Below are 12,535 nucleotides of genomic sequence, written 5' to 3'. Positions count from 1 at the left end.
GGGACTGTGAGTGGAAAGGAACTTTTGCAGCCACCACACCCCGTGAACGGGAGCTGAGGCGAACCCTGCAGGATCCACCACGGCGGTGAGCGAACGGCTCCGGGCGCCAATAGAGAAGAACAAAGACTCCGGGAGACGCGCACACAGCCCGGGCTGCCAGTAAGCTGGCGCGGGAACGCGGCCCTCTCGGGGAGCTTGAAAAGCAAGTGCAGACCTGGATCGCGGCTGCCCAGGTCCCCGCGCCTGCGACCTAGGCTTGGGAGACGACCTAGGCTTGCGGGGAGACGCACGGAGGTCCTCACTGAGGTGAAGGTCCCTCCCTGAGTGAGCAGGAACCAGGCGCCCAGGCAGGGGAGCGGTGCAAAAGGCACCATTCCCGCGCCACTGAACTGGGCTACAGCCCGCGTCCTGGAACTGAGGGCTTTGAACTGAGACCCGGGGCACGAAAATTCGGGGCGTGGGTTCTCCACGACGGTGGGGCACAAGGCAGACACAGCACCCCAAAGCTGTTGAGGTGTACCCTACCATTCCTGCTCTGTTCTCTGTCCCACGGGGTGGGGGGAGGCGAAAAACAGCCCCCCAAGGACAATAGGAGAGATCTCTGGCGCCACCTAGCGACCAGGAAAAAAAAAGTCACTAACACCCTATAAAACAGGACATTTCTTAAGACTGCTTGAAAAGGGCAGAAGGTTTCTGGAGGACCCAGTGGCCAGCCGGGAAGTTATTCCACGCCAGGCCCCTTCCGACCAGCAGTCTGAGCCCACAGAGGGAGCAGGCACCCACGTCCGGGGCAGACCGGGGGCGCAGAAGAGTGTGCCTGAAACCGGAGGCGCAGGGACTGCATCCGCTTCGCCATTTGAGAACAGGGACATTTCTTCAGTAAAAACTGCCTAAAACCAGCAGAAAGCTCCCCCAGAAGACAGAGATGGCTCCTGGAAGAGCCAGAGGGGAGCGGAGAAGTTCACCCAAGATGCCAGTCAGTCCGAGCAACACAGTGTCCCAACGCATACGACAAATTAGAAAACAGACAGTAGGGAGTAGAAGAACCACACGCAACCTAAAAACTCCTCAGGAAAGAAGCACACCACAAAAAGAAAACCACTCCCCAGATTGCAACGACAGCAACTTGGAAGAACTTCTGAGCCTTCCAGAAAGAGAATTTAAAATTGCCATGATTAAAAAAGTGATAGATCAGAAGAAGGAAATTGAGTCCCTAAAGAGGGAAGTAAGAGAAATGCAGGAGATCAAAGAATTAATGGAGGAACTAAAGAACTCTGGGAAAAGCAATGAAAGCAGAATAGATGAAATGGAAGAACGAATAAGTAATCTTGAAGACACAGAAATAAAAAGAACCAAAACAGAAAAGGAAAGAGAAGTACGAAGGAAAAAGAATGAAGAAAGACTTCGGGAACTATCTGACTCCATGAGGAAAGGAAATATAAGAGTTATAGGAATTCCAGAAGGAGAGGAGAGAGATGTAGGAACAGAGAAAATATTCATGGATATAATTGAAGAGAACTTCCCAAATGAGAAGAAGGAGCTGAAAATTGATATACAAGAAGCAAGAAGAACACCAAACTTCCACGACGAAAGGAAAACACAGCAAGACACATAATAGTAAAGCTCCCAAGAATCCAGGACAAGGAAAAAATAATGAAGCTGACAAGAGGGAAGAAACAGATAACATTCAAAGGAAAACCAATCAGGCTGACATCAGACTTCTCTGAAGAAACACTACGGGCAAGGAGAGAGTGGAGGGACATAGTCAACAGACTCCAAGAAAACAGATGCCAACCAAGAATACTCTATCCCGCAAAGCTCTCTTTCCTCCATGAAGAAAGAATATGGACCTTCCCAGACAAAGAGAAACTCCGGAATTTCATTGCGACTAAACCAACACTCCAAAAAATACTACAAGGAATCCTAAAGCCAGAACCTCAGAGGGACGAATAACAACGAAAGAAGACCAAAAAAAAAAAAAAAGTTATTAAAAGAATAAATAAATAAAATCAAAGGAAAGACAAACATAATGGCAAATACAGATGCTAACATATCAATATTAACTCTAAATGTAAATGGACTAAACTCTTCAATAAAAAGACACAGAGTTGCAGCCTGGATTAAGAAACAAAACCCAACCTTTTGCTGTCTCCAGGAAACACATTTAGCTACAAAAGATAAAAATAGGCTCAAAGTCAAAGGATGGAAAACAATCCTACAAGCAAATGGGCCAAAAAAGAAAGCAGGAACAGCTATACTTATATCAGATAAAACAGACTTCAAACTCAAAAAATAAAAAGAGACCCCAATGGTCACTACATTATGATTAAGGGGACAATACTTCAAGAAGAAATAACACTCATTAACATATACTCACCAAACGAAAGAGCACCAAAATATATCAGACAACTGTTGTCCTCTCTGAAAACAGACATCAGAGAAAACACATACGTAGTGGGAGACTTCAACACACCACTATCAACAATGGATAGATCAACAAGACAAAAAATAAGTAAAGAAACTAAAGCTCTAAATAAGGACCTAGAGCATTTGGGCTTAACAGACATCTATAGAACACTAAACCCCAAAAAAAACGGAGTACACATTTTTCTCAAGCGCACACGGATCATTCTCCAGGATCGATCACATACTGGGGCACAAGACAAACATCAACAGATACACCAAGATTGAAATCATACCAACCATCTTTTCTGACCACGAAGGCATCAAACTAGAAATAAATCATAAAAAGAAGGCAAGGAACTATCCTACCTCATGGAGATTAAAAGCCACACTACTGGAAGACCACTGGACTAACGAGGAGATCAAAGAAGAAATTAAAAAATTCTTTGAATTGAATGACAAGGAGGACACCAATATCCTAAATGTATGGGATGCAGCAAAAGCAGTAATAAGAGGAAAATATATAGCAATAGAAGCTCACATCAAAAAACAAGAAAGAACTCAAAGAAACAACCTAATCTCGAAGCTCAAAGATCTAGAAAAAGAACAACAAAAAAACCCCAGAACCAGTAGAAGAAAAGAAATAATAAAAACCAAAGCAGAAATAAATGAAATTGAAACTAAAAAAACAATCCAAAAGATCAATGAAACCAAGAGCTGGTTCTTTGAAAAAATAAATAAAATAGACAAACCCCTAGCCAGGCTCACAAAGGAAAAAAGGGAGAAAGCACAAATACACAGAATCATAAATGAAAGAGGAGAAATCACAACGGACACAGCAGAAATCAAAAGAATAATCAGTAACTACTATGAACAGTTATATGGAAACAAGTTCAACAATCTAGAGGAGATGGACAAATTCCTACAACTCTACAATCACCCAAAGCTATATAAAGAAGAAATAGAACACCTAAACAGACCAATTACAAGCAGCGAAATTGAAATGGTAATTAAAAACCTCCCCAAAAACAAAAGCCCAGGACCTGATGGATTTACAAATGAATTCTACCAAACATTCAGAGACGAATTAGTGCCTATCCTTCACAAACTCTTCCAAAAAATTGAGAAGGAAGGGACAATACCAAACACGTTCTATGAAGCCAATATTACACTAATACCAAAACCGAATAAGGACAGCACAAAAAAGGAAAACTATAGGCCAATCTCCCTAATGAACACTGATGCAAAAATCCTCAATAAAATTTTAGCTATCAGAATCCAACAATGTATCCATAAGATAATTCACCACGACCAAGTTGGATTCATTCCAGGGGCACAAGGATGGTTTAACATCCGAAAATCAATCAACGTTATCCAACACATCAACAAAAAGAAATATAAAAACCATATGATAATATCAATAGATGCTGAGAAAGCTTTCGACAAAGTGCAACACCCATTCATGATAAAAGCCCTTGAAATTCTTGGGATACAAGGAACATACCTCAACATCATAAAGGCCATCTATGACAAGCCAACAGCCAGTATCATTCTCAATGGTGAAAAGCTGAAAGCAATTCCATTAAGATCTGGAACAAGACAAGGATGTCCACTCTCACCACTGCTTTTCAATATAATACTGGAAGTCCTAGCCAGAGCAATAAGACAAGAGAAAGACATCCAAGGAATCCAAATAGGAAAAGAAGAAGTCAAACTATCACTATTTGCAGATGATATGATAATATACATAGAGAACCCCAAAATCTCCACAGAAAAACTAATTCAACTCATCAATCAATTCAGTAAAGTGGCAGGATACAAAATCAACACGCAAAAGTCAGTAGCCTTCCTATATACAAACAATAAATCTGAAGAAGAAGAAATCAAAAAAAACCACCCCTTTTATTATCGAAACAAAAAAAATCAAATATTTGGGAATAAATCTAACAAAAGAGGTAAAGGACCTATACAAAGAAAACTATAAAACACTGTTAAAAGAAATAGAAGAAGACACAAAGAAATGGAAAGACATCCCCTGCTCATGGATTGGAAGAATAAACATTATTAAAATGGCCATCCTACCAAAAGCAATATACAGATTCAATGCTATTCCAATCAAAATCTCAATGGCATTCTTCAAAGAAATAGAACAATTATTGATGAAATTCATATGGAATCACCAAAAACCCCGAATAGCCAAAGCTCTCCTGAAAAAAAAGAAGGAAATGGAGGCATCACACTCCCAGACTTCAAACTATACTACAAAGCCATAATCATCAAAACTGCATGGTATTGGAACAAGAACAGACATACAGACCAATGGAATCGAATAGAAAATCCAGAAATAAACCCACAGATTTATGGTCAACTAATCTTTGACAAAGGAGCAAAGACTATGCATTGGAGCAAAGAAAGTTTGTTCAATAAATGGTGCTGGGAAAACTGGGTCGCTACATGCAAAAGAATGAAGCTTGACCACTACCTCACACCATACACAAAAATCAACTCAAAATGGATTAAAGAACTAGACATAAGACCTGAAACCATAAAATACATAGAAGGAAATATAGGCGAAACACTACGGGATTTGCACATCAAAGACATCTTTACAGACACATCACCCAAAGCAGTGATAGTGAAGAGAAAGATAAACAGCTGGGACTACATCAAATTAAAGAGCTTCTGCACAGCAAAAGAGACAATAACAAAAACAAAGAGAAACCCCACCAACTGGGAGAACATTTTTGCACCCAACACTAATGATAAAGGACTGATCACAAAAATCTGCAAAGAGCTGATGAGACTCAGCAACAACAAAGAAAATAATCCAGTCAAAAAATGGGCAGAAGAGCTAAAAAGAAACTTCTCTGAAGAGGAAATGCAAATGGCCAACAGACATATGAAAAAATGTTCAACATCACTTGTAATCAGGGAAATGCAAATCAAAACTACCATGAGATACCATCTCACACCAGTGAGAATGGCACATATTAAAAAAACTAGCAACAACAAATGTTGGCGAGGATGTGGAGAAAAAGGAACTCTTCTGCACTGTTGGTGGGAGTGCAAACTGGTCCAACCACTATGGAGAGCTGTGTGGAGATTTCTGGACCTACTAAACATAGAGCTTCCATATGATCCAGCAATTCCACTCCTAGGTATTTACCCAAAGGACACAGAAACATCAATTCCAAAGAGCACCTGCACTCCTATGTTTATAGCAGCACTGTTTACAATAGCTAAGCTTTGGAAACAACCCAAATGCCCAAAAATAGATGACTGGATCAAGAAGATGTGGTACATATATACCATGGAATATTACTCAGCATTCAAAAAAGATAAACACATGCAATTTGCAGCAACATGGATGGCACTGGAAGGGATCATGCTCAGCGAAATAAGCCAAAAAGAAAAAGAAAAATACCGGATGGTCTCACTCATAGCAGGAATCTAGAAAACTTAAATAAGGGACCAGGAAAATGAATATAAGAAAGTGAAAATCAAAATCAACAAAAAACTATGAACCAGAGACACTTTTTGGGGGGTGGGGGGCGGGAGGGGAAGGATTGGGGTCAGAATGGGGCGTTTGCAATTGTATGGGGGAATATAAAAATAAAATTTAATATTTAAAAAAAAAAAAAATCTCTAAGTAACACATAAGATATCTCTGCAAGAAAGAGAGTCCATTTAAATTATCTACATGATCCCTCTCTATCCAGTACTGTTCAAGGTGACCCAACTAAGTAACATTATCTTCTTCCTTCCCTTTCCTCTCATGCTTCTACTCCCAGGAGGTAAATTTCACATAGCTACTGAAGGACTCACCACCTTTGACAACTTTGGACTGTAGACATTCATTAGCCCAAATTTAGGGCAGGGGAGAGGAGTTAACAATAACTCAGATTTGGAATTTTGACTACCTCGCTGGAATAAACATTTTTCAGAGACTTTTTGAGTCACCAGGGAAGTCATCTTTACCGTGTCATTCACTGAAAAAGTTGAAACAACTAACAAAGGTAGATTTTCACAACAAACCACATGCCACAGTTATGTAAGAAAGTGGTTCATATAGAAAACAAAAACTAGTAGTAGCTATCTCTAGAAATAATTTACAAATTTATTTTCAGTGAGACATAGGACTTTTTAAAAAACAATTCTAAATATTATTATAGCTTAAAATATTCCTTGAGTTTCAATTAATGGACAGGAATGCTTCACAAATTCAACCAAGGGGAGAGAATCTATATGTGATCAGTTTATAATATGCACACAAGACTATTAACTGCACAGATTAGTAGAAAAGTGTCAAAAGTAACTCCAGCACCATCTTGGACACAGGTCACTGTGACCAAATGACTAGATAATCAATGAAGTTGTTATAGTTTATTCTGCCTCTGAAAAATAACTAAACCACATTTTAGTGGCTTTTATAGAGCCTTGGTACCCACTAAGTAATTTAGGGAATTCTCCATGAAAACATAAATATTTTTACTATTTACCTCAAAGTACAAATTTAAGTCTATTTATCTGTTGAGTATGGTAAGCATTAATTAATTTCCAGAGCTCAATCACTTCAAGGTGAATTGCAGAATCCAGGATTCTGAATTAAAATGCAAAAAAAGGACCTTGTAAATTCAAATGTCACAGTTGATTATTCCTAAATATATTCCAGTTTAAAAATGAAATACATAACTTTTTCATAGTTTTCTACTTCTTCTTTTAAACCTGAGTTTAAACCTATATCAATTTTTTTCTCTTGAAACAAATTTATGCCCTAACTCAGATTGTCAACACAAAATAACAGAGTAGGTAACTTAAAAAATTTGTTTTCTCCCAAGTTCTAGAGACTGAAAAGTACAAGATCAAGATGCCTGCTGATTCAGTTCCTAGTGAGAGCTGTCTTCCTAGACAACTACCTTCTGTTTTGTCCTCATATGACCTGTCCTCTGCATGTGTACTTATCTCTTTTAAAGCCACTACCAATTCTACCAAATCCTACCAATCCTACCACAATCTCCCAACTTTTATAACCACATTTAACCTTAATTATCTTCTACAGTCCCTATGCATATAAAATCACAATGAAGGCTTCAAGTTCCAACACATGAATTTGGAGTCAGGAGAGGATAAGTAGAGATACAATTGCATCTATAGCAATTTGCAAAATCTAAAGCTGCAATTAATAATTGGTCTATTTGTCTATAATCGAAAATGTATTAGGGGCTAGTATTCATGAAATCAGAATAATACCATATCTTTGGCATTTGAGTTTAAATGTAGCCAACACTGTCCCATCAGGAAATGAATAGCATATTGCTACCTATGAAATGCACACATTACAGAAACATCACTACAAAAAGACAGTGCAATGACATCAAAAGTAGAATTGCTTCTCTTCCTAACACACTTAATATGATCAAATTATAGTAGTCTAAAACCTATTAATACTTCCACTTATCTTCCACGTTTCTTACTATTTCATTGCTATACCCAGTGAGCAGCAATGCTAATACCTTAAGCTACTTTTTTTTAAAGTCACTCAGTTTGTGGTATTTTGTTATTGCAGCCCAAACTCACTACAACCATCTCCAACTAAAATGCAAAGAGTAATTATCCACAAGGCTGTACATAAGTCCTCAGCAGTTATACCTCCTCCCTTTCCCCTTGTTCACTCTGCTCTGTCCACCTTGTCTTTCTGCTATTTATGAACCCAGGATGTTCCATCCTAGGGTCTTTGAACTTTCTATTCCCTCTGCCTAGAAGGTGGTAACCTTCTAACCCAGGTGATTTTGACACTCATGTTCACCAAGCCTATGAAAATCTGTGACCTTCTGAGATACTATTTTAAAATTCAGCTCTCCATAACTAACCTAGGAACTACCCATAGTTCCTCCCTCTTATTTTTATCTAGATAATTTATTATACTACAACAGATCCCAATATCTTAATTATTTTATGACCCATTCTTATCCCCCAGGATGCAAAAATCCATTAGTGCAAGGGATTTTGTCTATTTTCTCAGTGTTACACTCCCATTATATATTAAAGTTCATGATATGTAACAGGTACTTCAAAAATATTTGCTAAATGAATGTGCTAGACATAAAATTTCATCTTTACTTTGCATTTTTTTACCAGGATATATATTCTACATGTAAAATGTACCTGAAACTAATTTTCTTAAATTAGTAAAATTTCACCTGATCACTGGCTGACTACTACAATCAAATGGTAATACCATGTCAAATTTAATATAGTCCTGGTTATCTTATGAACTTTCCCATATTTCTATTAGAATAATAACTGTTAGTAACATTTTATATCAACCCTACAATATTACTTTATTATGTAAGTGATTTTGCTTCACATATTAACAAAATTCATAATTTCATATGACAGAAAAACTCTCTCCTGCAGCTTTTTCTAAGATATTCCATAAAACAAAATATTAAAAAAAAAGTATTAGATAAGAAACATTGTGCACTCATACTAGAACTGCAATTAAAATATATTAACAGATATTATAGGTGATGTAGTTAAAAGGAAAGAATGCATATTTCAAAAACAAACACAGAAAGATTAATTTACAATTTAAATCCAATACAATTTTAGGGAACTATTGCAAACCAATGTTGCCTCAAAAATGAAACAATGACAAGAATAAATGAGGAAATCCCAGTGTTTGCAACAACATGGATGAACCTTGAAGGCATTAGGCTAAGAATAAGACTGTACGACCTTACTCATATATAGGAATAAAACAAACAAAAGCACCTCATAGAAAAAGATTTCAGCCTTGTGGTTACCAGAAGCAGTGGTAGGGTTTAGACAAGGGGTCAGGCAGGAGAAGGGAGATGGAATTGGAAAAGTATCTCAAAAAAACTGGGAAAATACATAGAAAAAAAAGTCAAAAGTAAACTAATACTGCTTTATAATCAAATGTTGATTATTTTGGAACAGATCAGACCTTCTATAATCAGCCAATAGGAGATTACAGAAGGTTAGCTCAACAGCTGTCAGCAAAAGCAGGGCAGTTTCCTTCCATAATTTTTGCAGCATCATTTGCTTTATTTTTAGTAAACATGAAAATAAATCACAACACAGTATTAGTGATTATTAGTAGTTCAATTTATTAAAAATATTTTAGTAAAGCATGAGACTTCAAAGGTGAATTCTTGAAGTCTTCTGTCTTTTATAAAAATGAATATTTGTTAGATGTATTTTGCAATAAAAAGCTGGATTTTTTTTTTTTTTTTTTTTTTAGTTTCTGAAGTAGAAATAATAATTGCCTTGCTTACATTATCAAATTAGTGTAAGGACAAAAAGAGAATCAAGTGCCTGGAAGTGTTATGCAAATCAAGGTCCTTATTACTAGTTTTCTTGTTAATGTATTTTTGGAATATATTACAGGATAGTAATTTCACAAATAAATATCTACATAAATTTCCATGGATAAATGACTACAGAATATTCTATAAACACTCTCTCAATACTCAAATCTAAAGTAATTACAAAATTAATAAAGTTCTGTAATTAAAACCAAATTGTCAGAATATTCAGGCCTTCTTTTACTAAGTTCTATGCTGTTTTCTATGCTCTTAAATAGATCAGCTAAATCTGATTAGTTCTGGTTTGGGTACCCTTTAAAGTAAAAGTAATGAAATTCTCAAAAATGAAAAATTTTGAACATAAATATACTATTCTGAAATTTTAAATATATCATTAAGCAAAAATAATTACATTTCAATTTAAGGAATTTTTTAAAAAGGCATCACCTTTCTGAAATTAGTACATGATGCTTATGAGAACTATGCAATTGTCTTTAAATGAAAAGAAGCTGTTCCCTGCAGTGAAGCCTTCAATTGAAGTGCACTTTCACATTTATTAAATTCAGAAGCCTAGAACAATCCTGTAAATCTTGTATGTTCTGATGAACTTCATGAAGAATACCAGTAATTATTAAATTTTCAAGATTTTGTTGACATTTCTGATTTTACTCCATTGCCATTGACTCACTCTGTCCACAACACCAGATATGAATTTTAAAGGAATACAGGCCAGGCGAGGTCACAGTCACACTGATTAGATTTCAGCAAAGAAAGAGAATTCAATATTAAGATAAATGGGACTAAATAAGCAATCCAAAGACAGCACTTCTTTAAAAAATAAAAATGCCATATATCAAAATGTGTCTTCACTTCTGAAAACATTTAAATATTTTATCTTATTGATTTCCAAAGTGATTAAAGTATTTTTTTATCCTCTGGGACTATTAAAACTATCCTCTATAGATGTTTCCAAATAGTGTATTCTAAATTGGAAAGACTATCATTTACACATAGCCAATGCCTTTATAGGATACTGTAAAAAAAGTAAGTGTATACTATGTGACCGTTAATGTTCTTTTAAAAAATTATGCTTTGATTTATATTTTTGTATCATACTCATATCTGTTCCAGCATAAAATAGATGGAGATTTAATTATGACTATGAAGAAAAGAACAGTGATTCTCACGCTGTATGCGTATAGTACCATCTCCAAAGGATAATCCTGGTCCCAAATAATATAATTGAGTTAAAGTTCACTCATGAAAATAAGTAGGGAGGGTGTTAAAAGACTCATTTAATATTTCATCTATCTGAAGGGAGGGAGCTGGGGTATGAGGACACCGGTGGGGTAGCCTGGCAGCTAAGTTTGCACACTGCAATAAGTCTGAAATTGCCATATGGATTGGGCTATAACATCAAACTGTCCTATTTCCCAAGTTATACTTGCCACCCAGTCACTCTTGCTTCCACACAAACACAGAGAGGGGAACCATGCTATACCAACTATCTCATCTTCCCCACCTGCTCAATCAATAAGCAAACAGATTAAAACCACACTACACTTATCTTTATGTTCCCTTTCTTTGGGCACAGCAATTGTTTATGTGCTTCAAATACTGGAAAAACAAAGGTTTCTCAAAGAGGATAAAAGTTTGGTAAGTAGCTAAGATTCTGGTCACACCAAGCACCTCTGAGTGGTTATTGTTTTAATTTCTTTAAAGTCTTCCATATAAGTATATATTTGAAACAAAGTGTTCCACATTACAACTATAAATGACCGATTTCAATATTTGGTTGACATTTACACACTGCCAAATTTAAGGAAAAAACTCCCAAGTGAAACAACAAAACAGAAACACATTTGTTGATATACCCAACAGTTGGCTAAAAAATTTGACATAAGGTAGAAAATAGTTCTTAAAAAAATATAAACACAACATACAGCTCAGTATGAAATGAAATTAGAATTACCAATGATAATTCTTTAAAGAGGAGCATAACCGTCAAAGTGAAAACAAATGTGTATCTAAACCCTAGGTAGTTCCTGAAAGAATCTGGAATTAAAAGTGTGAGCTGGATTGCAAAGAATTCAAACATTTCTTGTGTACCATGAGGAACCACCTACGTGCACAACTTTTTCTATTCTAGATCATTAAAGTAAATTATGTTTAATATTTTTAAATGATAGGATGAACATACCATATAGGTTTTAATTTAAAAGCACAAACAAAAAGAATAATTTGATAGATGACATTTATAATAGGAAAAGAACCACACATGCATTTAAAATTTCCCTTTTAAACAAATAATCTCAGAATCCAAAGAATAAAAGCCAATTTATAATATTAGCAACTGCATTTAGTCTACTTTATCTAAGAAACTTTGTCATTAATAGTAAGAGCAATCATTTAAATTGCATTTACTATTAGTTTGGCACTATTAGGAGAATTTAACCTTTATATACTCAAATGCCTTCTTGAATTAGTCATCTTAATCTCATTTTACAGTAAAGAAAATACTTGCCCAGAGAAGTTAAAGGATTTGCCTAAGAAAATACTACATTTAAAATTTAAATCTGGGGCCTCCCTGGTGGCACAGCAGGTTGTGCACTGCACTGTGAAGCTGTCCGCAGCCTCTGCAGCACGGGTTGGATTCCCAGCCGGTCAGGGAGATACCCACATGGTGTGGCAGACCTCTCCTGTCTCGTCCGCTGCTCCATCTGCCTGTTCTGCTCCCAACTCTGTCTCTGGTGAATTCTCTCACCCTCCCGCGTCTCTGACTGTACCCCAGTTCTTGTATAAAT

General features: G+C 36.5%; 1 protein-coding gene across 4 annotated transcripts in view; it reads right to left on the bottom strand.

The window, feature by feature from the left end:
- Positions 1 to 12,535, bottom strand: part of CACNA2D1 (calcium voltage-gated channel auxiliary subunit alpha2delta 1) — a 415,589-nt gene that overhangs the window by 136,387 nt on the left and 266,667 nt on the right. The window lies entirely within an intron of this gene.

The sequence above is a fragment of the Talpa occidentalis genome, unplaced genomic scaffold (genome assembly GCF_014898055.3).
Source record: "Talpa occidentalis isolate TD23 unplaced genomic scaffold, MPIMG_talOcc4v2.1, whole genome shotgun sequence".
Classification (NCBI taxonomy): Eukaryota; Metazoa; Chordata; class Mammalia; order Eulipotyphla; family Talpidae; genus Talpa; species Talpa occidentalis.
This window is presented reverse-complemented; position numbering and strand designations above follow the sequence as displayed.